The 25,114-nt window shown below is 42.5% G+C and overlaps 2 long non-coding RNA genes across 4 annotated transcripts in view; one reads left to right on the forward strand and one right to left on the reverse strand.

The window, feature by feature from the left end:
* The window catches only part of LOC131514929 (uncharacterized), an 87,544-nt gene that overhangs the window by 19,420 nt on the left and 43,010 nt on the right, over nt 1-25,114 (forward strand). Inside the window, exon 3 of one of the 3 annotated variants that reach the window (XR_009263348.1) lies at nt 11,444-11,770. The exons of 1 other annotated variant lie outside the window; for it this stretch is intronic. This is a non-coding gene — a long non-coding RNA (uncharacterized LOC131514929). Of the gene's footprint in view, nt 1-6,052; nt 6,374-11,443; nt 11,771-25,114 lie in introns of those variants that run through there. One more of the 3 variants, XR_009263347.1, reaches the window with a different exon arrangement.
* Nucleotides 1-25,114, reverse strand: part of LOC131514930 (uncharacterized) — a 45,327-nt gene that overhangs the window by 8,950 nt on the left and 11,263 nt on the right. The window lies entirely within an intron of this gene.

The raw sequence follows: 25,114 nt of genomic DNA on the forward strand, positions 1-25,114 counted from the left end.
ATATCAGGCTCCATGCTGACAGTGGGGAGCCTGCTTGGGATTCTGCCTTTTTCTCTCCCTGCCTCTCCCCCACTTGCGCTGTCTCTGTCTCTCTCAAAAATAAATAAACTTAAAAAAAAAAAAAAAGAAGAGAAACACGGAGGAGGGAAGTTTGGTTTGTCTTTATCAGAAACTGTTTTAATTTAAACCAGAGAAAAGCCAGCCCTTACCACCTTCCTCATTATTAAACCCACTTAGAAAGTTGCAAAGTCTCATTTTTTAACACACTTTTGCTGAACCAAAGAATGTAGCATGTGATGCATCGATGGGATTTAGTGCTCAAGTCAGACCATAAAGAATTATTTTATATACATAATTAATATACTTTTGTAAAGCAAAAAGAATTCTATTTTCATCAGGAGCTTTTCTTTAAGCTGGTGCCAAAATTCTTCTGTGTCTGATGTAAGGTCACCCCATTTCACAGCTGGGAGCGCTGGGGAAATAATTGGAGCCAGAAAGGATAGGGCAACCATTGGTTTCCAATTTGTGTGTAATACATAAGTAAGTCACTCTGTCTCGTTTGTGCTTCCTCTGGCTCCACAGAAGTGGTGGTAGGAAGAAAATTACCATGGAAGGAGTCAAATATGAGGGATGACTCTTCCCCTCCCATCCCTTCCCTACTTATGCTCTGTGACGTGCATATCACTTTTCCCATCAGGCAGCTTCTATGACTCCAGGACTGTGGGAGTAACCCCCTCCTATCAGCCCTAACAAAATGTCATTCAGCAAACTGTAAGGGGAATATCATCATGATGTGGAGTTTCAAGTAGAAAGTATTTTTGTTTTGTTTTTGAGAAAAATGCAGATATTGTGTTAAGAATTAAGAGTCCAGGGGCGCCTGGGTGGCTCAGTTGGTTAAGCGTCTGACTTCAGCTCAAGTCATGGTCTCACAATTCGTGGGCTCCAGCCCCTCACTGGGCTCTCTGCTGTCAGCAAAGCCCCTACTTCAGATCCTGTGTCTCCCTCTCTCTTTCTGCCCCTCCCCTGCTCTTTCTCAAAAGTAGGTAAACATTAAAAAAAACAAACAAACATGTTTTTGGGTACCTGGGTAGCTTAGTCGGTTAAGCATCCGACTTTTGGTTTCAGCTCAGGTCATGATCTCACCGTTAGTGGGATCAGGCCCTACATCGGGCTCTGCACTGACAGCACAGAGACTGCTTGAGATCCTCTCTCTGCCTCTCTCCCCATTCCGTCTCAAAAAAAAACTTAAAAAAAGGTTAAAAATTAATTAAACGGTTCATACATTTTGAGATTTCATTAACATATTCTTTATTAAAATATTAATATTTTCAAATGAATCATTGAACATATACCATATTACATTGAAATATTTAAATTATATTCACGGAAAAGAGTATGTATGGATCTTTTTTTTCCCCCATAAAGAGCACTCTGAATAATTGTGTCTTTTTCAAAACGACCTAAAAGTATAAAATTGTAACCTTTTAGCGATTGGAAAGATCATAGACATCACTTAGCCTATTCTGTTTGTTTTCTATACAAAAATTGATCTATAATTTAAATGCCTCATTCAAAAACAACCAACCAGACAGTGGTAGAGGGGCACGTTGAGGAATCATTCTATCACATCATGACATTCCTGGATCAACCACATGGATACGCGATCCTGAGTCATAACAATTTTACAATATATTTGGAATAATAGAGTCTAGGGATCTGATCCCACATAAATTACAATTTGCTAACATTTTCACGGACATTCTAAAGCAGCAGGATCCCAACTAGCAATTATTTCTTCATTTTGTACTTTTTAAAGTGTCTAGTCTCCCTCATTACTAACTCTGGCATTACCCCTTATTATCTAAACAAATACCTAAGCTTGACTCACAGTAATGTTTCTTTCCAGCATCTGTTTTCATGCTTCCTCTGGCCATCACTCAGTTACCACAACACCTTCCAAATGCAGTACTTTGATGAGTACAGAGAAGCTTGAGCACCAAGAAGAATACTTTTCTGTCCAATTAGGAGCAAAAATTTTGGGGGTGCCTGGGTGGCTCAGGTCTGACTTCAGCTCAGGTCATGATCTCACGGTTCTTGAGTTCGAGCCCCGTGTCAGACTCTGTGCTGACAGCTCAGAGCCTGGAACCTGCTTCAGATTCTGTGGCTCCCTCTCTCTCTCTTCCTCTGCTCACACACTCTCTCTCTCAAAAATCAATAAATTTTTTAAAATACTTTAAAAAGAAGCAAAATTTTTGATGAATTCCCTTCCAGAGTAACAAATTCAATTATTTACCCATTGATTCATTTAAGAATTCTTTCTGGGACACATCTCAACCCTCAGGTGCTGGATTACCTGCTGTGGAGAATCAGAGCTAAATAAGACATTGTCCTTGGACTTGTGGGGCCCATAGTCTGGTGAGGCCAAGATGTATACACTAGGCACTGTGGATACAGGGCAGAGAAAGCAATAAACAGATATTAGCCAGGTGCTTTGGGGAGTAGAGGAGAAGGAGCCATATCTGGGAATCATAAGGAAAAGCTTTGTCTAAATATGCAAAATCCAATAAGTGAGGACATCAGGTCCTGGAACTCTTCCAGGAACAATTTCATCCCCAACAATGGAGAAGACACGGCTGAGAACGAGCATCTGGGCATTCTGACCAGAAGAATATCAACCATCATTGCCACATCCCCAAACAGAATAGAGAGGTGGGTCTCAAGATCCCTGGAGTAGGGATAGAAGGTCAGAATTAGAGAGAATGCTCTAGAGAGAATCTACCAGAGGACCAACCCAGACATCTGTAAGCCACTTGAGCAATAGTCACTAGACAGCTTTGAAAATACATTCTCAGCTACTCACGCAGGCAGGCAGACCAGCCTAGACTGACTCTGAGAGACACATCAGGCACAGGCGCTTTCTAACATTCTAGATACATTTTGGTCAGAGGAGTAAACTGTCACTTTACACAGCTGAGGTTGAGGCATAGCAACCAGCATTTTCTCTTTACTGGAGCTCTTGCAGCACCCAAGCCAGTGTGCTCTCCCAGATCTGCACATGCCTGGGAGATGCCCGAATGGTTATATTGACTAACTCTCAGACCCCTCAGACCTTGTTGGGTGCCTCTCAGGGCTAACACTAGGGTGAGGACAGCCAGGCACATAAGAGGCAAAATACAAGGAGATGCTCACTGCCAAGAACCCACCCTGCACTTGCACCATCTGAAAGAGTGCTACCTGAGACCCACCTCTCCCCAAAGAGTGGCATCCAAATTCTAACAGGTGGAGGAAATTCTATGACAGGTAGATAATTGACATCTACTGTGGGACAATGAGTAGTCTGGTCAATTTCCCAAGGATCTATTATTAAAATTTCCCATTGACCAAGAACCAAAGGCTATAGTATTCCTAATGCCTGGTCCAAACATGGATTTTCTGATTTATTTTTTTTAAAAGAAAGATTTAATTCATCCCTTAACTAGCCACCTTCCACAAGCCCCTTTCCCTCTCCCCAACTGAAAATGCATTTCACAGCCCCTGCTTGCTCTGTTCATTGAAAACAGATTCAAAATATATGCCTTCTGAGAAAAGATTTCCATGTAAGGATAGTTTTCTAATTCTGTTGTGGCTTAAGCCTTGGTTGTAACACCTGAGTCCTGCTAAGGAGAACCAGCTCTCATGTTCAAACACAATTTTAGGATTAGTGCGCACCTATCCCAATGCCCTCTGGCTCATTCTCCGGAATGAGGCTTGAAATTGGCAATCATTTTTATAAACAGAGTGATAACCGCAAAATAGTCAACAAATGAAATATATGGTTTAACAACTACATAATCCAGAGAGAAAACATAAACATTATTATTTTCATAATACATCTGATTTTTTCTTTGTGATCCAATTTGCTTTAACTTCATTATTTTTCCTTTTTTTTAAAAAAAAGGTGAGTATGATCATAAATTTGTATCCATGTTTGTCTTTTCATTAAACTCTTTTTCTTCTATCTTCATTCCCACTAAAAAAGTCCTGTTTGGGAAAGAGGAACAAAATAATGGGAAAAATTGTTTACAAGGCAAGAAAGATGCATTTCCTTTATATAGTAGTGCTACTTCAAAAGAAATGGGCAGACTTTCCTCAAAGGACAAAAGAGAGAGAGAGAAATAAGTATGTTGTATTTCACAGAATCATGCATTTTTAGATACAAGATGAATTACACCTGAGACAGAGTACATTCTTTCCTTAACACGTAAGTCATAGCTTCTCACGGAACCTTTTTTTCAACACAGCTGAGGATGAGCCCTGTGACAAGAAGTCCCTTCTTCTTCGCTCCCAAGTGAAGTCCATTTGCCACCATTTGCAATATCTCCTTTCACTGAATCCCCACAAAAATTTTGTGAGGTGGGGTAGATATTTTAATCCTATTTTGCAGATGAGAACACCGAGACTCCGAGGGTTAAGGAAGCTCGTTCCAGGGCCCAATTTTTGTTAGTAGGAGCGCTGGGCTTTGAACCAGGGGATGTTCTGAATGCAGGTCCACACTTGTCTTCATACAAACGAGGCTGCTTAATCCAGATGATGACTGCGTTTATTATGATGATTATGCTCAATGGTGATAAACCAAAATTATGTGTAGCCAACACGTTATTTCTGCGTGGTTGCAAGAGCAACCTCATCCTAGAAGCATTTACCACTTTGAAAAGACGGCTTTGTGAAGATATCGATGTTGTGGCCAATTCTGTAAGGCTCACGATCAGCAGGAGAGAAAACTGGGGTGTGGGCAGACGTGGTTGTGCTGGCAATTCTGTCTGCTTCCAGTTCTATCTCTTATCCTTCTCACCTATTCTGTGCCCTGGGAGGCTGACCTCTACGAATTGCATGAAGGCTGACCCTTCCTCCCGCTCTGGGAATTGGTTCAGCCACAGAAGTCTCTGGCAGGGGGCAGTGGGTGGCAGGCGATTGTACTTTGTATTTTTCCTCCCAGCTGCCCACTGGCCTGAGGGTTGGCAGAGACTGTATTCCTGCTCAGAGGACTACAGTTTGCCTTCTTCGGCTTCAGCTCTCTTTCTGTCTCTCTCCTCTCCCTCCTCCTTCCTCTCTCTTCCTCTCTTCCTCCTCTGTTCTCCCTTTCTCTCTCTCCATCCTTCCCTCCCGTCCTACCCCCCTTTTCTCTCACTCTTTCCAAGAAATCCCTCAACCCCCTTGAATTCGCTGGCTGACAGTGGTTGCTCAGCCTGGGGTTCCCTTAGAGAAGAGCCTGAAATGAAGGCTGTGTACCTGTGTGTTTGCTTGGGTATGTATCTCAGGGGGCAGTTGTGAGAGGTGGGGCGAGTGAAGGTGAAGGAAGTAAACCCCAACACAAGGATGAATTCTTGAATTGGCCACCGCTGTCGTCAGTTGGTGCTCAATCCCTCAGAATCTTCTGAGGAATCTTATGGAATGTATCCCAGAGCAGTCAGCTAGGGAAGAAATAGGGAAATGGGCATCAACTGGCTTCCACTCTCCCCTCCTCAAAGGTGGCACCCTGGCACTAACTCCCCATCTCCAGGCAGGGCATACCTGAGTGCCAGGCAGCCCAGCCGCTGCATCAGAGAAACCCCAGCACAGGATAAGAGAGGCATCGCAGAGCAGGTCGGCGGCAGAGAAGCTGGTGGAAGCCCGCATGGAACCCTTCTCTGTGGTAGTGGGAGGAAGGAGGAGGGCAAGAGGGCTAGTGGAAATGGCGTCCTGCTTGTGCTAGCTCTGGAGCTCTTTGTCACCCTCTTGTTTTGTTTGTTTGTTTTTACTTAACCCCACCGCTGACTGTAAATGGTTCCTTCTTTAAAATCTCCGCTGCCCCATATGGTACATGTGCTTCCTGTTATAACCCTGTCCTGCTTCACTGGTATTCTGTGTCCTTTCAAGCCTGCCTTCAGAGACGCCTTCCTCTCCTTTCCTCTCTGTTCTCTCACAGACAGTAACTCCTAATGGTTTTATGCTCCCCTCTTGTAAGGGCTGGAACGTTTATATTCTTTTTGGAATCTCAGAGTGTCACCCTATTTCGAAATAGGTTTTTTTGCAGATATAGATCATTGTTAAGATGAGATCATTATGGAGTAGGACAGGGCTTTAATCCAATATCGCTGTTGTCCTTGTAAGAAGAGAGGAAATGACACAGACACAGAGATGCAGGAGAAACAGCCTTGGAATATGAAGGCAGAGAGATACGCCTATAAGCCAAGGGAAACCAAAGATTTCCAGCCATCCACCAGCAGATAGGAGAGAGGCATGGAACAGATTCTCTCTCCGAATGCCCAGAAGGAACCCACCCTGCCGACACCTGATCTCACATTTCTAGCCTCCTCCAGAACTGTGAGAGAATAAATTTCTGTAGGTTAGGTCACCCAGTTGTGGTCATTTGTTATGACAGCCTTGGGGAACCAGTACACACCTTGATCAACGCTCTCCTTCCAAGTCCCACGGAGCTCTACAAAGTTTCATGTTCCATTTTCCCTCGGCCCATCAAAACATACCTGTCATGGGTTTATCCTTCAAGGCCATAGCCTTTACCCACTGAGAGTACGTGGGTAGACTGAGCATCTAGCTTCACAATTAGCTAACATGATGCCCAGGGGCACAGCCTATCTCTTCCAGTTAGACTCTACTCTCTGCTTAAGGAAGCACTTTAAGAACCCTTAATGGCCAATGAGAGGAGAGAGATATAAGACACTCCTTGAAACATACCCTGCAGGGCACCAGGGTATGCCCTGTTCTGGCAGCTTGAGTTGAGAGGCTCAACTAGTGTGGAGACATCCTCAAATCCAAATACCTGCCCCCCCCCATTAGTTACCCCAACAGGAGCCACACAGACTACAGGTACACAGTCCACTGCAGAGTAAATGTGTGGATCAGCCAGGTTGGGAAATAGACACCACGGTGTTTGTCTCCTGTAAGCACCCCTTTATACACACTTGCTGCTCATTTCCACACCTGTCCTCCTTCTGTGCCTTCCCTGGAACTCTGCTCCACCATATGATTAACCCTACCAGAAGAAGAAAAGGTCCAGGGTAAGAATATGCCACAGGCTTCCCTTGGGTTTGTTTCTTAGATGTCATTCTTTAGAGGAAACATCAGGCTAAAATGAAGCTTTGCTTGCCACAGGTTTTGTTTTGTTGTCTTGTTAGTGTTTGCATATGGCGGAGAGTGGAGACGTAGCCCCGTACCTCTCTGCTGCTCCACTCTGTCTCCGCAAGCGTGGATTTGAGAGATGAGCTCACTCACTCCTGTTAACTGGGGACCTGGAGGAAGGTATAAGCCTACTAGAGTGTTGGTCTTCTCACCCTTGGGCTGGGGAGAATGCCTCATCACAGTGTGGTATGAGGACCAACCAAAGACATGTAGCTATGGTTTCACAGAGTGGCAGGTGCACAGCAAGCCCAGGGGACCCTTCTCACCGCTCTTCCTCCTTTCAGTCCTGTTGGAAGTATCACTTTCCCTGGTTACTTTGGTTCTATTCATTTATGCTTATTTAATTTTTTTGTGTCTTATCCCCCCAACTTCATTGTAAATTCAAGGCCAAACATTACATAGATCATTGTAAAAAAAAAAAAAAACCATTAACAATAGCATTTATGAGCCATCCTTATGTCAGATGCCATGCTAAGCACTTCCCTTACCCAGTCCTGACAATGACCACGGTAGGATATGAACCTCACTTTGCAAATCTGAAGTAAGGCTTACGTCAGATCACTAGTAAGTAGTGACACTGAAATGTACAACAAAGTCTGTCTTAATTGTAGAATCTGCTCCCTTAAACAGTGCTTCTGCCCCACTGTCAGACCTTTAGGAGGGACTCCATAGCGATACTAAAAATTGTAAGCAGAACTTGATCTATGAGACACCATACAAGACATAAATGTGCATGTTAGTGGCAGAACTCACTTGAAAAAGACTTGTGTTAAAATCAAATAAAATTTATTTCATGATTATTCAAGAAATATATTGTCTCCAGTTAGGCTTTTCCCCACTCTGCCACCAAATTACTAAATTCAGTGGTGACTTCTCAGTCAGTACTCTTTTTTTTTTTTTTTTTTTTTCAACGTTTTTCATTTATTTTTGGGACAGAGAGAGACAGAGCATGAACAGGGGAGGGGCAGAGAGAGAGGGAGACACAGAATCGGAAACAGGCTCCAGGCTCTGAGCCATCAGCCCAGAGCCTGACGCGGGGCTCGAACTCACGGACCGCGAGATCGTGACCTGGCTGAAGTCGGACGCTTAACCGACTGCGCCACCCAGGTGCCCCTCAGTCAGTACTCTTGTTTCTTGATTTCTCTGCAGCACTAGATGCAATTGATTAGACCTTTCCTTGAAACACTGCCTTCACTTGGCTTCTAGAACACCATGTCTCTTGAGTTTCTTCCTATCTCACAAAATGGTTCCTTCACTGGCTCCTCCTTTCTATCTGTTAAGGCTGGAGTGCCCCTGGACTCAACCCTTGCCCTCTTCTCTACTCACCCACTGGATGATCTCATCCATTATCACAGTTTTAAATACCATACACTCAGTTCTGCTATGACACAACATAGCATTCCTAAAAATCACCGTGCCCTGCAAAATCCCACAGTGACAACCACGGGGTTTAAATGACAGATGTGACTGGAGCACAAAACTCACACACGTCATTGGTGCATTTACAAAAAGGAGAGCCTGCTAAAAACAGTAGCACAGTTTCACACGCGTTAAATGGATAAGACACGCATGAATACTACAATAAACATGGTACTTTACATTGACAAAGATGAACTTTGCTTGTGAAAGGGGTTGTAGCTTGGCAGTTAGTGTCATGTTATAGAAAGAAAGTTTTCTGAAATCAGTCAGGTAAGGTGTAATGACAGACACGAATGAGGACGGATCCTGATACACAGTGAACTGATGTGGCTCAGGTAGGTGTCTGAGGTACGTGCCTGTAGTTTGAGTTTTCTTACGCAGTTTGATTCTGCCAGTGCAGTTTTATGCACTCTTTTAGTGTTTCTCCCAGAATAAATTGTACATAAATGTGAAATCCCCGTTATGTTTAAATTGTTCCCTACTGTATCAACCTATACTAGGTCTGCAAAGACACTATATATAAATACGGTCACATTCATAAGTCTTGGGGGTTAGGGCTTCAATGTATATTTTTGAGGAGTACAATTCAACCCATAACTCAGAGTTTGCCCCCAAATTTCTGGAAGCCTCATGTAATGTCACACCAGGATCTTTTCTTTTTAATTTTTATTGACAGTTTCCCATAGTAAAAACTATATTTTACATCATGCCCCAGCACACGCAAGCACACACACACACCTGAAACTCAAGTTCACAGAACTTACTTTGTGTGATATAATCTGATATCTTCTACTTTATCAGAGAGAAAAATTGCTACGCATGACCCACTAATTGATTTTATGACACACTTGTGAGTGTGACCTATATTTTGAATAAACACCATTCTAGAATGAGAACAAAAGGTCCTGTTCTATGATTAGATTATGTTCTAAAGGATCCTTCTTAAGTCTATTTATTTGTAAGTAGAAAACATGTGATCACCGTTGATTGCTTGGCATGGGACACTGATAAGCTTGTGTTCTATGATAAATCTTTCTTCTCCATAATTCTTGTATTTTTTTTTGAAAGGTTTATTTATTTTTTGAAAGAGAGAGAGAGAGAACAAGTGGGGAAGGGGTAGAGAGAGAAGGGGACAGAGGATCTGAAGCAGGCTCTGTGCTGACAGCATTCGGATGCAGGGCTCGAACCCATGAACTGTGAGATCATGATCTGCGCTGAAGTCAGACCTGAGCCAAAGTCAGACGCTTAACTGAGCCACACAGGTACCCCTCTTCGCTATTTTAAGATTCATTCCATTTGCATATGTAGATTCCACACACCCCTCCTACTTTCAGTTTGTTATATTTTCTCACATTTCGGCCACTTTGCAATCTTAAAACTCTCCTTGCCACTGCTCTGTCACATAGCAGACTGAATGAGGTTAACATGCTTACTGGTGCCTCAGAGCAAACCATGAAGACAGGATAGGCAGGAAGCTAAGGCCTAAAGGCAGAGACAAACTGACCACTTGGCTTTCACCACCTGTTCTTGTCACGCAGTTTGGAAAGGGAGGTGCTTCACTACTTTCAGCCTCTGCTAGTTTTTTTTTCTTTCTTTTAATGTTTATTTTTGAGAGAGAGAGAGAGAGAGAGCGAGGGGCAGAGAGCAAGGGAGACAGAGTGTCCCAAGCAGGCTCCACGCTGGCAGCGCAGAGCTCCATGCAGGGCTCAAACTCACAAGTGGTGAGACGGTGACCTGAGCCGAAATCGGGAGTCGGATGCTTAACCAACTGAGCTGCCCAGGCGCCCCCAGCCTCTGCTAGTCTTCATGGTCTTCCCGGGGTTTTGCCCTCACTCCTCATCAGCCCCTTTGCCTGGTGGGCTGTCTTTAAGGAGCTCGAAGATTGGTGGTGGGTGTCTGGTGCCATCTCCTGCCCCCAGCACCTGCTGCCCACTGGCCCCAGTAGTTGCATTTCACCAGCCAAGGCCCTGAGGCCACTCTGTTGCAATGGGGGGACCTCCCCCGTCTCACTCCAGCCCATAACTCACTGGATAATCCTGAAGAAATTCATCTCTATGCTCCCGGTGGCTCCGATATTTTGTGGGAGACCAAAGGTCTATTGTGTTAACTTTCCAAAAGAATACTGTAGGCCGGGAAGCTTAAATAAGGTGCTCCTGTCACACCATAAATTAGTTGTAAAGTTAGAACCCAAACTTACATTCCTGATTTTCCTGGGTGTTTTCCCATGAGCCATAAAAGGTCTTCATCTTTTCACAATATTGCCAAGGGCAGGCCCTGTTTCATCTTCAAATGAACCAGGATAAGTAAAACCTGTTCAGGAAATTCTATTGTTCTCTGAAGACAACCAAGTTTTACATTTGTTGTAAGTATCTACCAAGTTGGGATCTGATCTTTTTTTCTCATAATTCTCCTGGCCTTTCTCCCTAGCAACCCCCCAACACCCCACCCCCATCACCATTCCTCACATTCCAAGTGAGGAATCTGAGCTTCGATCTCTCCTGAAGGAGCCAAAAGAATGACTTTCCTTCAAAGACCAAAATCTTTGCTTTGCATACTTTAAGTCTCTCTGAAAGTAGTCTGTGTAAAAATTGGTTTGTCCATTCAATGTGATTTGCTTTTTTTCCTTACACACACAAAAGCTGCATTTAAATTGATGGTGCTTTATAAAATCTACAGCATCTTAAAATTACACACACACACACATATGTATATGTATATATGTATGTATTTCAGGGTGGAAATACCTAAAATTACAGAATTTTCTATGAGTTTTCTAGCATTTAAGAATTACATTGGGAACAGTTCTAATAATTTAACTAACGTGTTTTACTTTATTTATTTACTTATTTTTAATTTTTTTTTAAAGATAAAGACCAAGCACAAGTGGAGGAGAGGGGCAGAGGAAGAAAGAGAGAATCTTAAGAGGGCTCCACACTATGTGGGACTCAGTCCCACAATCCTAGGACCATGGCCCAAGCCGAAATCAAGAGTTGTGAGCCCGACCCACTGAGTCATCCAGATGCACCACTAATGTGTTTTAGATAAGACTGTAGAGTTTTCTATAAAGACTAAATCTTGTGCTAAGACCAGCTAACAACTGAACCTCTCTCTCTTACCTTCTCTCTACTTTTTCTGGTTCTCACTAAGCATCCCACATTCCACATAATCCTACATACATGCTGCTGATTACGCATTCTTCTGGCTTATTGTCTGTGTCTTCAGAGGTCAGAAGATGGGCATATACTTTTATGGAGTCTGTAACCAATGCTTCATGGAAACTGGCTGCCATTGGGGGATGAGAGAAGCTAAGGGGTTTCCCTCTAATTTGCACTCCTGAGTACGCCACTCAGTTCTTCTGAAAAACCCCTCTGAGAGAAGTATTTTAGCCTTTAAAAACAAAGGTTTTTGCTTCTGCAGTGATACAGAACCTTGACGTTTCAGAACTGAAAGGAACAAAATTCAACGACCCCCCGAAAAAAAACACTAGTGAGAAAATAAGTAAACCAAGTCTAGTATAAACAGAGGCAGAAAATTATTGTTTATTACAGAAATAAGGAGTTTAAGGACAAGCAGGAGCTAAGATTAAAAGCAAGAATGGGAGATGTTTTTGAAAAGAAAAATACTTGGCAAGGTCTCCTTGGCCAGCTTACATTAGCCAACAATTTGATTCTGGTTCTGTGAAGTTATTCGTTTCACTCAAAAGAGGGGTTTTCCATTAATAAGTCTAAAAATTATCATATAATAGCATAAGTTCATTATCCATTATAATATTATTAGTGTTTATTCCCACTGTTGTCAGGTTTCCATATGGCTTCTGCAGGATGAGGCATTTATGGTTAGGTTAGGTAATTTTTTTAAGCTGGTATTATGTTTGGTCAACCACGAGTAACAGAGAACCTAAATACAGTGGCTAGACAAAATATGAGTTGACTTATTCTTGCATAACAGAAGTTGCTAGTGTGGTTACTGAAGTTGTGTCAGTAATGCAACAATGGAAGGGCCAATGTCTCTGTGATTCCCTAGCCCTGCCTTTTCCTCATGATTACAATATGGCTGCTGAAGCTCCAACTATCAGATTTATATCCCCCAAAAGGGAAGATATTTGTCCTTTTTAATGATGCAAGCAAAGTTTCTCAAAATTCACAACAGATTTTTACTTATATCTGATAGGCAAAAACTGTGCTGCTTGGCCATTCCAAGGAAGTATGGACTTTTTAAAAAATATTTATTTATTATTTTTGAGAGAGAGAGAGAGAGAGAGCATGAAATGGGACAGAGTATATGGAGTGGGCTCCATGCTGACAGCAGAGAGTCTGATGCAGGGCTCAAACTCACAAACCATGAGATCATGACCTGAGCTGAGATTAAGAGTTGGATGCTTAACCAACTGAGCCACCCAGGTACCCCTAGACTTTTGAGTAGAAGAAATAAAAGGAGAAAAGTGTTAGAAATGGGTGATGGATCAGCCAACTCACAACATCTGCCAGAGTTCTTGTCTGGATCTTTCTGATACCTGATAATGTGTAAACAACCCTAGCAAGGAATGGCTTTGAGAGTTGAGTTGGCTGAGTTCAACACTTCAGTGTCACCTAGTATTTGGGTTATATTAAAAATGAGAAATCAGATGAAATCTGAAAAGTGGCACTAGTAGGTGGAATAATGGACCCCCAATTATGGCTACATCCTCATGTTCCAAACCTGTGATCTTGTGATAGAGAGATGGGGTGATTATCATGCTATCAAGGTGGGTCCAGTGTTCCTGAGAAGAGAAAAGCAGCAGTGTCAGGGTCATAGGTCAAGAGATAGGATCATGGTAGCAGGTGCACAGAGACAAAGGAGGACATGTGAAGATGCTGTGCTGTTGGCTTTGAAGATGAAGGAAGGGGCCACAAACCAAGGAAGATCACGGCTTCTAGAAGCTGAACAAGGAAGGGAAATGGGCTCTTCCCTTGAGCCTTCTGGAGGAACGCAGCCCTACTGGCACCTGGATTGTAGGACTTCTGACCTCCAGACTATAAGGTAATCAATCCATGCTGTTTTAAGCCACCAAATTTATGGTAATTTGTTACAGCAGCTGCAGGAAACTGATACAGTGGCCCAGGTCAGATTAGAATGGAGGCTTCAAAGGCTCTTGAAAAGTCTAAGTTAATGTCTCCTAAGAGTAGGGCTTCAAGCCTCAGAATTATCCTCTATGGGGCAATAATAAGTGCTAACACTGAATAATTACTGTGTGTTTACAAAACGCAAAGTGCACTCTAGGCATTTCATTACCCCCTTGAAACAACCCTATGAGGTACACACTAATAGTATCTTCCATTTTTCTCAGTACAGATGAATCAATTGCCAAGGGCCAGGGATGGGGGAACTAGAGAGTCAAGCATGGGTGAGTTTGGGGCACATGCTGACATGGGTGTCAGGTTACTGCTAAGGAGGGTCTGGGGACAGTGGTACAGGTTCACCAGACTCCTTGAAAATAGTTGGCTGCTACATCAGTGGCTGGGAACCCCCAAGACCATGTGGGACACAAAGGGTCACTTAGAGGATTCTCCTTGCTCTTTTCATGAACGCTGGGAAGAACTGGACCAAGGACCAGAATTCTAGCCGAACAACTTGGTGGGAACATTGAGCTGCACAGAGATCCTTTTGTGTTTGTCCTGCACTGGAAGCGTCGCCAGCGGCTGGTGCTAACAGAGGAAATATACGTCTGTTAAAGGCAATCTCAATAATTTCTCAATAATTTTAGAGAAAAACGACACTACTATCAGAATACCAAGGTGTTCTAGTCTCCCAAAAGTGATGTTTGAACCCTGATGAGGTTCAAACAAACAAACGTAAAGCAGCCCTCACTTCTCACGGTTCCGATACAAATGAGTTTCAGTTAACACAACACGTACAAAGCACGGGTTGCCGGTATAAATTCTCAAAGGAATGAAAGGGAAATAATCCAGAAAATTACTCCGCAAGAATTCAGATGTTAAAAACATGTTAGGTGCAACTGCCTTGAATACGATATCTATCAAAAGCCAACTATTTTAATAGTATTCTGAAAATCCTAAAGGGATGTATATATGAAAGCAATTATTTAACATTTAATGACATTTATGAAGAAAACTTCAAAACCTTCAATTTATTAACTTGATGGTTAGTGAAAGATGTTCCAAATGTAAGGGAAAATATGTTTTCAAAAAGTGGTTGATGAAATTATGCATAAGAATAGCTAACAAACACCAACTATTTAAATGTATTACATGTACAAACATCAGCATCAAAGTGAGGGCATAAGAGTCGCCAACTTTTACGTTATCAGAATGAACATGATCTGAAAGGGATCTCTTAAGTCCATTGTTTAGCTTACCTTGATATATTCTATTTTTGTAAAAAAGGAAACCAAACAAAAATACTTCTTTTCTAAGACCTTCCCTTTTTCTGTGTTTGAACGGGATTTAGAACCATTCAAAAATAACTCGGGGTCCCCGAAGACTAGCTGGGGAAAAAGAGTGTGTCTCATTCTCAGGGCACAGAAGGGGATATACAGGCAAGGAAATCACACAATGAGATGTTCAGGTTTAAAAAGTAAATCAGATGAAGGGTCAAGCAGTCAGTTTACATGACTTATGGATGATCATCTGCGATCTTTATGTTTCAGACTGTTTTTACATCATCATCCTTTGTCCTAAAAGATGACAATCCTGGCTATTACTTCCTGTGTACGTAAGGGGGGCTGGAAGGGAATGAGGCATAACCGGCCTCCTCATCCCCGTTTCCTCCCGTGTTCATGGCATATTCAGACTATGACCACAGCTTCCAGGACCCACAGCTATTTCTGGTGACGCCTCAGAGCTGGCACAATGGGAAGATTAGAATTAACCCATGGTTTTTCCACTTGACACGCTTCCTTGTTATTTCCAATTCTTGTCACCTGCATTGTGGGACTTCCAATCATGCTTAATATATACTTGAAGGATCTCTCCTGCCCATTTTTAGAATCTTCCAGCGGCAAGCTTTTTTTTTTTTTTTTCTCATTCAGCACAAGACTTTAAGCACACATATGAAGGATTCATAGGCTTCTAACCAAGGTGAAACAAGTCAGAAATGAGAACCAATCGCTAAAAGATGTTACACAAAGAAACTGATTTTGCAATCAATAAATTCGGAAATTGGATCACAACTTGCTGGCCCACCTGTGAAGCATTCTTAGCACACCTTCCTCGATCTCCTAGCTTTCGTGAGATATAGAATTGACATATAACGTGTAAGTGCAAGGTGTTCAGTATTATGATTTGATACCCATGTATGCTGCAAAATGACGACCATAGGAAGATTTAGTTAGCACATCCATCACCTGACAGTATTATAATTTTTTTTTTCTGTGTGGTAAGAACGTTTAAGATCTCTCTTAGCAACTTTTCAAGTATACGATACATATTATTAACTATAGTCACCACAATGAATACTGAGCCCCAGAACTTAATCATCTTAAAGCTAAACATTTGTACACTTTGACCAATGTCTCTCCATTTCCCCCACCCTCAGGCCCTGGCAACCACCATTCTATTCTGTTTCTATGAATTTGTCAGCATTCAGTTTTCTGTGGTCCACTTCTTGAGAGTTACATAATACACTGAATTTTGACATACTTTTCCCAGCCTCATCTTACCTCACATTGAGCCTGGAACATGAGACTAAAAAAGATACAGCTCAAAGCAAGCCCTTTCTACACATGGAATGCTCCCTTTAACAAACACCCATTAGAGTCCTATTGTGTACAATTCAGAAGTCAATATTTCTTTTTAGGACCTTGTTTCATTTATTTTTTATTTTTATTTTTTTTTTAATATTTATTTTTGAGACAGAGAGAGACAGAGTGTGAACGGGGGAGGGTCAGAGAGAGAGGGAGACACAGAATCTGAAGCAGGCTCCAGGCTCTGAGCTGGCAACAACAGAGCCCGATGCGGGGCTCGAACTCACGGATAAGATCATGACCTGAGCCTAAGTCGGACGTTTAGCCGACTGAGCCACCCAGGCGCCCCTAGGACCTTGTTTTAAATAAGATAAAAGGGAAATACAATTGACTGCTGGCTCTGAATTTGGCAGGAGGGCTGTTGGGCCATTTGTGATGTCCTAGAAAGAGAAGCAGCAGTCCAAGAACTTTCCCCTGCCTCACTTTGTCTGTCCCTGTAGTGGGACTTCAAGGAAAGAGCAGCCTGAATTTCATCCCTGGTGATAACAGAGCTTGGAGAGAAATTTGCTAAGATAATAAAGCTAAGATGCATTAAACAATTAAGTATGGAGCTAAGATGCATTAAACACTGAAGTATAGAACAACTTTCTGAGCTGTTTGCACATGTTAATTTATTGCCATCTCCTAACTCTAGGAGGCAAGTACTGTTATTATCTCCACATAACGATGCAGTAGAGGCACAGAGAGGCAGGGTCACAGGACAACAGAGTAACGAGGAGCCAGGATTAGAAGGGATGATTCCTAACAGGAGGAGCTGGCCCTCATCACGGGCATGGGGCAAGTACTTACAGAATGGATACAGTTGCAGACACTAGACGAGAGCTCTGCTTTTCAGAGAAAGGACAATTGGAGAAGGAACCCTAGCATACAGGAGTTGATTACAGTGATGGAGGCACTGTGAAGAAACTCCCAGGTCTGGGAGGCAGACAGGGTTAGTAGGTATCCAGAAGCTCTTGGCAGAGAGCAGGAACCAGGTGCCAGGTCAGGATCCAGTTCTGGGGGTGGAACGTGAAAGCCCAACATGGACTGTGGTGCTGAAACAAGTCTAGGTTGTTAAGATTCTGATTCCAACTGATTTTAGCGTGTGGCTTTCTTCCCCATGTCACCGAGCAGTTCTCTGTAGGACACCAGCTAGGTGTCCTACGATTCAACTCAAGTCTGATGCTGTCTGCCTGGAAGCGGTGTCAGATTGCACAGGTTAAAGGTTCAGTTCTACAAGACTCCACCCATCCCCACTCGGGTGCCAGATGCAAGTCAGGTTGTCACCTGTGCTTCTGCCTGGCCACAGATTGGGGGTTCCAACAACCTCATCCTTGGGTTCAATTGATTTGCTAGAGCAGGTCACAGAACTCAGAAATATCTTACTTACTAGACTACTGGTTTCTTATGAAAGAATATAACTCAGGGACAGCCAGATGGAACAGACGCATAAAGCAAGGTATGGGGAAAGGGCATAGAGCTTCCATGAACTCTCCAGGTACACCACTCTCCTCAAATCTATGTGTGTTCACCAACACCGACACTCTCTGAGCCATGTCCTTTTGGGTTTTTATGGAGGCTTCGTTACAAAGGCATGATTGATTAAATCATTGGCCATTGGTTCTAGCCTCTCTCCCCTCCCTGGAGGTCAGAGCCAATAGGACTGAGTCCCAAACTTCTCATTGCTAGGTTGGTTGTTCCCCAGGCAACCTGCTCCCATCCTGAGGTGCTTGCCAAACACCCCCACATTAACATAACAAACGACAACTCTATCACTTTCACCCTTTAAAAATTCCTAGAGTTTTATGAGCTCTGTGTCTGGAATGGGGTCAAAGACTAAATGTCCATTTCTTATTATAAATCACAATATCACAGTTGTCTATGCAGCTACTTGAAGAGAAATTTGAGAACTGGAACTAAAAGAAACCATCTGGTACTATCAAACGGTACCAGATGAGGACTGATCTAAGGAAGAAGGGGGAGAATCGTTACCCAATGGGAAAAGAAGGCCCAGAGCTGAAGAATAATCAAGGAAACTAGCTGGACCTCCCCTCCAGGTTGGCCTTGGCCACTCAGAGCCCAGCTGTTCCTGTTTCTACCCATCCTGACCCAGTTGTGGTCAGATGGCCCAGCTCTTAGCCAGAAAGAAAAGAAGCAGTAGGCTAAATCTGTCAGGAAATCTAAAACCCCCAAACTCCCCATGCCATCCAGAAGACAAACACTGACTGAAAGGACTGAAGCATCTAGCAGTAGCATTTAAACTTGGTCTTGGGGCGCCTGAGTGGCTCAGTGGGTTGAACGTCTGACTTCAGCTCACGTCAAGATCTTGCAGTTTGTGGCTTCGAGCCCCGTGTCGCTCTCTGTGCTGACAGCTCAGAGCCTGGAGCCTGCTTCTGATTCTGTGTCTCCCTTTCTTTGCCCCTCACCCTGCTCAGGCTCTGTCTCTCTGTCTCTCAAAAAGATATAAACGTTAAAAAAGAACTCAAGAAATCATAATGCTATTTTGTTTAATATGGAAAGATAAGAAACAACCCAAACCTCATGAGACAGCAACAAAATCAGGAACAGTGTTTAATCACATAGTATACAGTCATCACACATCAGGCTTTCAAGGAATATTTACTGTCCTAGGAAAATAGTCATCAATGTATGACAAAAAGCAGACTAACCTACCAGAATGTTCTCTGGACTTGCTGGGGGAAATTATGTTTATGTTTAATAGAGATATTACTCTGGAAAATATAGCCTTGTTTTACATAACAAATACATTGCTTCCAATCATGCAATATGATACACTGTTACACTGTAAAAATAATCGAGATTCATGAAATATAAAAATATTCTTTCACAACACTTTTATGACATTTTTTTTAAAAAGCCTGTCACCCGAAATGTCTAGAAATATTGAAAATAACTTACTTAGGGTGAATTTTACCCTTTCTATTAACTTTTAAACAACTTGTTTTTTTTTTTTTCCTTTTGGAACTAAAAAATTATACAATTTAAAGTTACTACATAGGAACTATAATTATTCACATACACTCTTTAACACAGCAGATCAATACACATGGGCGTTTACTTTCAATAGATAAAAATGAAAGTAGTTAAATATTTTTGTTAGGTTATTATCTGACCTAACTACCTGGAGGAAAAAAGAAAAACCTCTTTGAGCAGAATTTCACGGTTTGGAACACTTTTCGATGGTGCAGAGTTTCTGTCAGTATAGACTGAGCACCAAATATAGGTAAATTTTAACTTCTTGAGGCTTTGAAACTGTAAAGTAGAGATAGGGAACTACCCACACTCTTTTTTTTTTTTTTTCTTTTTGCATCATACCCTATGCATGAAATAAAATTTCTTTGGCAAAGGGCGCTGAAACCCCACTTCAGTAGACCTTTAATATTTGCCGATCGGGGAGGTGCGTAAGCGTTGTTGATGGTAGGGAACTAGTTTTTATGTATTTAAAACCTAATGGCGAGGATGGGAGTGGCATGGTGTAAAAGGAAGGTGGGCTTCACTGAAAAAGTGCAGATGGGCAGGCTGATTTCCTTTCATGCACTGACAGAAAGAGACAAGGCTGGAGATATGAGGTCCCAAGCGACAGGAACCTGAGAGAGTCAGGACAGGCTGATGGGTGGGTGGGTTGGGACAGGGCGAGGGTAGCTCACAGGAGCCTCCGGAAGCACAGGGAAAAGACTGCGATCTGGTCCCAAGAAGATGACCTTAAAGAAGGAAGACAGATGGCAAAGGAAATGGGTCAGCTGTATGGTCAAGAAGCTGGAGTGGGGGTACCTGAGGAGCCCATGGTGTGGCCTCATAGTTTTATTCAAACTAAAGACTGAGCCTTAGGTCTTGCATATTTCCTCATTCTATGTTTTCTGGTCCCCCTTCCCCTCAAGAGATAACAACAACTAATTCAGGCACCACTGGGCAGCTGGGACCCGGGCTCCCGGGTATCATCCCCCGGCTTGTTGCAGAAAGCAGTAAACTGAGAAGATACTGGGGAGTCTATGGGTATTTGAAGACAGGGAGAGGGGCAGGAGGAGGTCTGTGGACCGAAATCTGCACTTTGCCCCACCAATCTTGGGTCATTCTCGGCAGCATCTGGATTTGCCCCAACAGGTAGGGATGTAAAAGTACACCTGGTACACGAACCCCCAGTCAGGAACGCCTGCCCTCGGTCCAGTCAGCCCTGTGCTCGCTGTCCTCCTGACTCACCACAGGCATTTCTCCCACCCTTGTTGTTTGTCTTTACGACGTTCAGAATGACATCTCTAGATTGCCAGGATGCTTCCAAATGCATGTGCTCATTTTGGTTGATACTCTTACCTCCTCTCACTACCCACACCCATTTTTTTTTTTTTAAAAAGGACCTGACGTCTATAAGTTGATGCTCTGTATGCATTGAAATTGAAAATTAAAAACTACGTGGAGAAAGGAGGAAGCAAGTATACAAGCTGATATCCTCTCTGTAAAAGAGCCAGCCCCAAAGAAATCGATTAAGGAAGATAAATTACAATTATTAATATCTACTAATATCTCAGAAAAAAAATTCATTTCCATACGAGTTAACATCAGTGTCATTGTATTTGATTAAAAATTGTCTTGTACCTTTGAAGGCAAATAATCTAAAAGATGCACAAATGTATTCATATCAATCTTAGCCAAAATGACACCAGATATCAGTAGCTGTATAAAGGCAATCATTTGGCAAAATCAAATATGAAAACAAACACAAGGATGCTTGGTCACCAATGTGGAACCTGAAAATCAAGTAGAGTGAAGCAATGTTGAATTAAAAAAAATTGTTTTTAAAGCATGGAGTTTGAAATCAGACAGACCTGGATTCAACTTAGTTTAACACTGACTAACTGTGTCACATCACCTCTCTGTGCTTCAACTTATTCACATTTAAATCTTTGAAAGCTTGCTTTGAGAAATAGGGATACGTGTCTAAGGAAACTACAACAGTGCTGGGTACACAGAAGTCACTCAATAAATGGTATTTACAATGAGCACCTACAATGCTCCAGACACTATTCTAGGTGCTAAAATTACAGTGACGAATGGAAGAGATCTTTGTTTTGGTGACATGTGCGTTGTGGTGGGGGCAAATAGCCAATGAAGAAGTAGGAGAAGAAGGAAGGGAGGAAGACAAGGAGTGAGGGAAGTAGGAGAGGTAGGAGGGAGATTCAGGGAGTGATATTTCCTATTAAAAAAATATCAGAGTAATAGAGGGTATCTTGCAGCAAAGGGTAGTTAGTCTAGCTAAGTAGTCAGGGAAGGATTCTCTAAAGAGGTCACATCGTCTCTGAGTCTTTTCTGATGAAAAAGGAAGCCAGAGTGCGTTGAGATCTTGAGAAAAAGCATTCCAACCAAAGGAAATGGCAAAAAGAAAAGCTGTGAAACGAGAACAAATTTTGCATTTTCCAGAGACAAATTAAAGGCCAATGAATGATGGGACAAGGGGTACAAGATTAGATCCAAGATATTGGCAGGACCATCTCAGGGAAGTCCTTGGGCCCTAACAAAGTTTGTATTTTATTCTAATTATAGTAGGAAATTATGGGCGGTACTTAAATGGGAGGGTGAGTGATATTATTAAATACAGTCTTTAAAAAGAGGATTCTGTATGATGTATGAAGAATAAAGGGGAGTGTCTGTGGGTGGAGAGAGGGTGAAAGCAAGCAGACCAGTTAGGAGGCTATTGGAGCAGTTCAGTTAAGACACAGTGGCTTCTTGGACTAGCCTAGTAGCTGTAGAGGGGGTGAGATATGGTTAGACTAAGGCTCTATTTGGGAGGGAGAGCTGACTTCCAAGGAATTGATGTGAAGGAATGAAAGAGGTCTGGGTTGATTCCCAGATCCTAAACTTGAGCCACAGACTGAACAGTAATGCCATTATTATGACAGTAAAGAGGAGGGTTGGCATGGTTGATGTCAGGATCGTCGAATAGTAAGTAGAGATGCCAAGCAGACAGGTAGACACACAGGCTGGAGATCAAGAGCACTCCTGGGAGATAATATTTGTATCAGGTATAATGTAAAGTGCATCATGTGAAGTGTCCAATTCAGTTTTGCTGAATTGAAAAAAAAGTTTGAGCCCAATAACAGATATTCACTGGTTTTCAGGAAATTAGATCGTGAAAACTTTTATTTAACTGACTCTTAAGCTACTTTTATTGGCACACAAGGGTTGGCTCAGTAAAAACTATGATTTGCCTGTGGTCAGCAAAATGTGATAGAAGCAAGTGATGATTCCTTTGCAGTATCAGAAACATGGTTTCCATACCGACAAAACCCATACAGCACAGTGTCCTTGATTCTAGATAAAGTGCTGCTTCACTGGTTCACGTCTTGGGATAGGTGTAGTTAAAATCCCTTCTTCTGGAAGGAAAAAAGAGAGAGAGAAACACCCACGGAGTTTTATTTTTCTTGACACATCCAATGCTATCCAAGCTGGTCTGGCAGGCATCATGACAAACTGATTTGAGTTAGACTCCTCTGTTCTTCTCTGGTAGGATCCCGGTGCTGCCATGAGGGAGCATCTAGTTTATGAGCGACTCGCTTAACACACATGAGTCACAGGCAAAGGCAATGTAACTGACTGCGTGAAAGGGACAACAGTGTGTGTGCATTTTGATCTGTGCTCTTGGTTGCTTTTCTCCTACATGTTGCCAGCACTGGTGACACCTTCTAGATGAACTACTCTCAGGGGAGAACAAATCATCCCAAGTCAAAGGAGTTTGTGAAATTTCTAACTGGGTTTCTTAAATGCAGAGTATGCACAATCATCTGAAAGCCAAAGGGCTACTTACTTATAAGAACTAGATTTCTCAAAATAAACAAACAAACAAACAAACAAACAAACAAACAAACAAACAAATGGGTTCCATGGAATTCTAAGAGCTGAGCTTTAGGGATCAAGAACCAAGTTTGGTGGAACGAGCACTTGGTTTGGACTAACTTCCACAGAATAGTAAGGAATGCCAGTCGATGTATCTACCTTTCCATCCAAAAAGGAAATGAAGATTTACCAGTGAGCCAGAGGAAGAGATTCAGAGATGATTAAGACAGAGTACTTAATAAGAATAACGTAACTGATGGCAAACTCTGGTCCCTCTGGCGGTCAAACCTTATGTGGAACCTGGTAAAGACACTCGTTAGGTTTAGGAGACTTCTAACAGCACCTTCCAAGGCAGAGCCCAAGAGGACAGGGAGTCTCATAGAAAAGCTTTGAATTTGAAAGATGTTGGAGCAGTTTGGCTCTTGGATCCAGATTGGCAATGGTGGGGGGATGTGTCTGAGCAGACAGGCCTTAGCACAGCCTTGCAAAGTCCTGCATGGCACTGAAGAATAAGGAGAGGCGATTGAGAGTTTTGAATACCCAGGCAGGGGTGTAGAGGGAGTATGGGAGCTGGTAAGTCACGAGAGGTCTAGGAGCAGGGCAGGAGGACACAGCAGTGTTGGTTTCATGGTTGATGGGGGCCAGGTCAGAGCCCAGAGTCCTCAACAGCACAGCTAGCCTTTCACATCAAAGGCCAGGCAGGAGGGGAGATGCCTTAAGGATGCCAGCCATAGTTCTCCAGAGCCCAGAGCATGACCGCACAGTGGCCATCAAAGGCAAAGGACTGCATAAAATCCTAGATTATTATTATTATTATTACTTTTTTTTTTAATATTTATTTATTTATTTATTTTTTTTTTTATAGGAAAATTTGTATTCTTTTTTATTTATTTATTTTTTAATATATGAAATTTACTGTCAAATTGGTTTCCATACAACACCCAGTGCTCATCCCAAAAGGTGCCCCCCTCAATACCCATCACCCACCCTGCCCTCCCTCCCACCCCCCATCAACCCTCAGTTTGTTCTCAGTTTTTAACAGTCTCTTATGCTTTGGCTCTCTCCCACTCTAACCTCTTTTTTTTTTTTTTTTCCCTTCCCCTCCCCCATGGGTTTCTGTTACGTTTCTCAGGATCCACATAAGAGTGAAACCATATGGTATCTGTCTTTCTCTGTATGGCTTATTTCACTTAGCATCACACTCTCCAGTTCCATCCACGTTGCTACAAAAGGCCATATTTCATTTTTTCTCATTGCCATGTAGTATTCCATTGTGTATATAAACCACAATTTCTTTATCCATTCATCAGTTGATGGACATTTAGGCTCTTTCCATAATTTGGCTATTGTTGAGAGTGCTGCTATAAACATTGGGGTACAAGTGCCCCTATGCATCAGTACTCCTGTATCCCTTGGATAAATTCCTAGCAGTGCTATTGCTGGGTCATAGGGTAGGTCTATTTGTAATTTTCTGAGGAACCTCCACACTGCTTTCCAGAGCGGCTGCACCAATTTGCATTCCCACCAACAGTGCAAGAGGGTTCCCGTCTCTCCACATCCTCTCCAGCATCTATAGTCTCCTGATTTCTTCATTTTGGCCACTCTGACTGGCGTGAGGTGGTATCTGAGTGTGGTTTTGATTTGTATTTCCCTGATGAGGAGCGACGTTGAACATCTTTTCATGTGCCTGTTGGCCATCCGGATGTCTTCTTTAGAGAAGTGTCTATTCATGTTTTCTGCCCATTTCTTCACTGGGTTATTTGTTTTTCGGGTGTGGAGTTTGATGAGCTCTTTATAGATTTTGGATACTAGCCCTTTGTCCGATGTGACATTTGCAAATATCTTTTCCCATTCCGTTGGTTGCCTTTTAGTTTTGTTGGTTGTTTCCTTTGCTGTGCAGAAGCTTTTTATCTTCATAAGGTCCCAGTAATTCACTTTTGCTTTTAATTCCCTTGCCTTTGGGGATGTGCC

This window comes from Neofelis nebulosa, chromosome 6 (assembly GCF_028018385.1).
Source record: "Neofelis nebulosa isolate mNeoNeb1 chromosome 6, mNeoNeb1.pri, whole genome shotgun sequence".
Classification (NCBI taxonomy): Eukaryota; Metazoa; Chordata; class Mammalia; order Carnivora; family Felidae; genus Neofelis; species Neofelis nebulosa.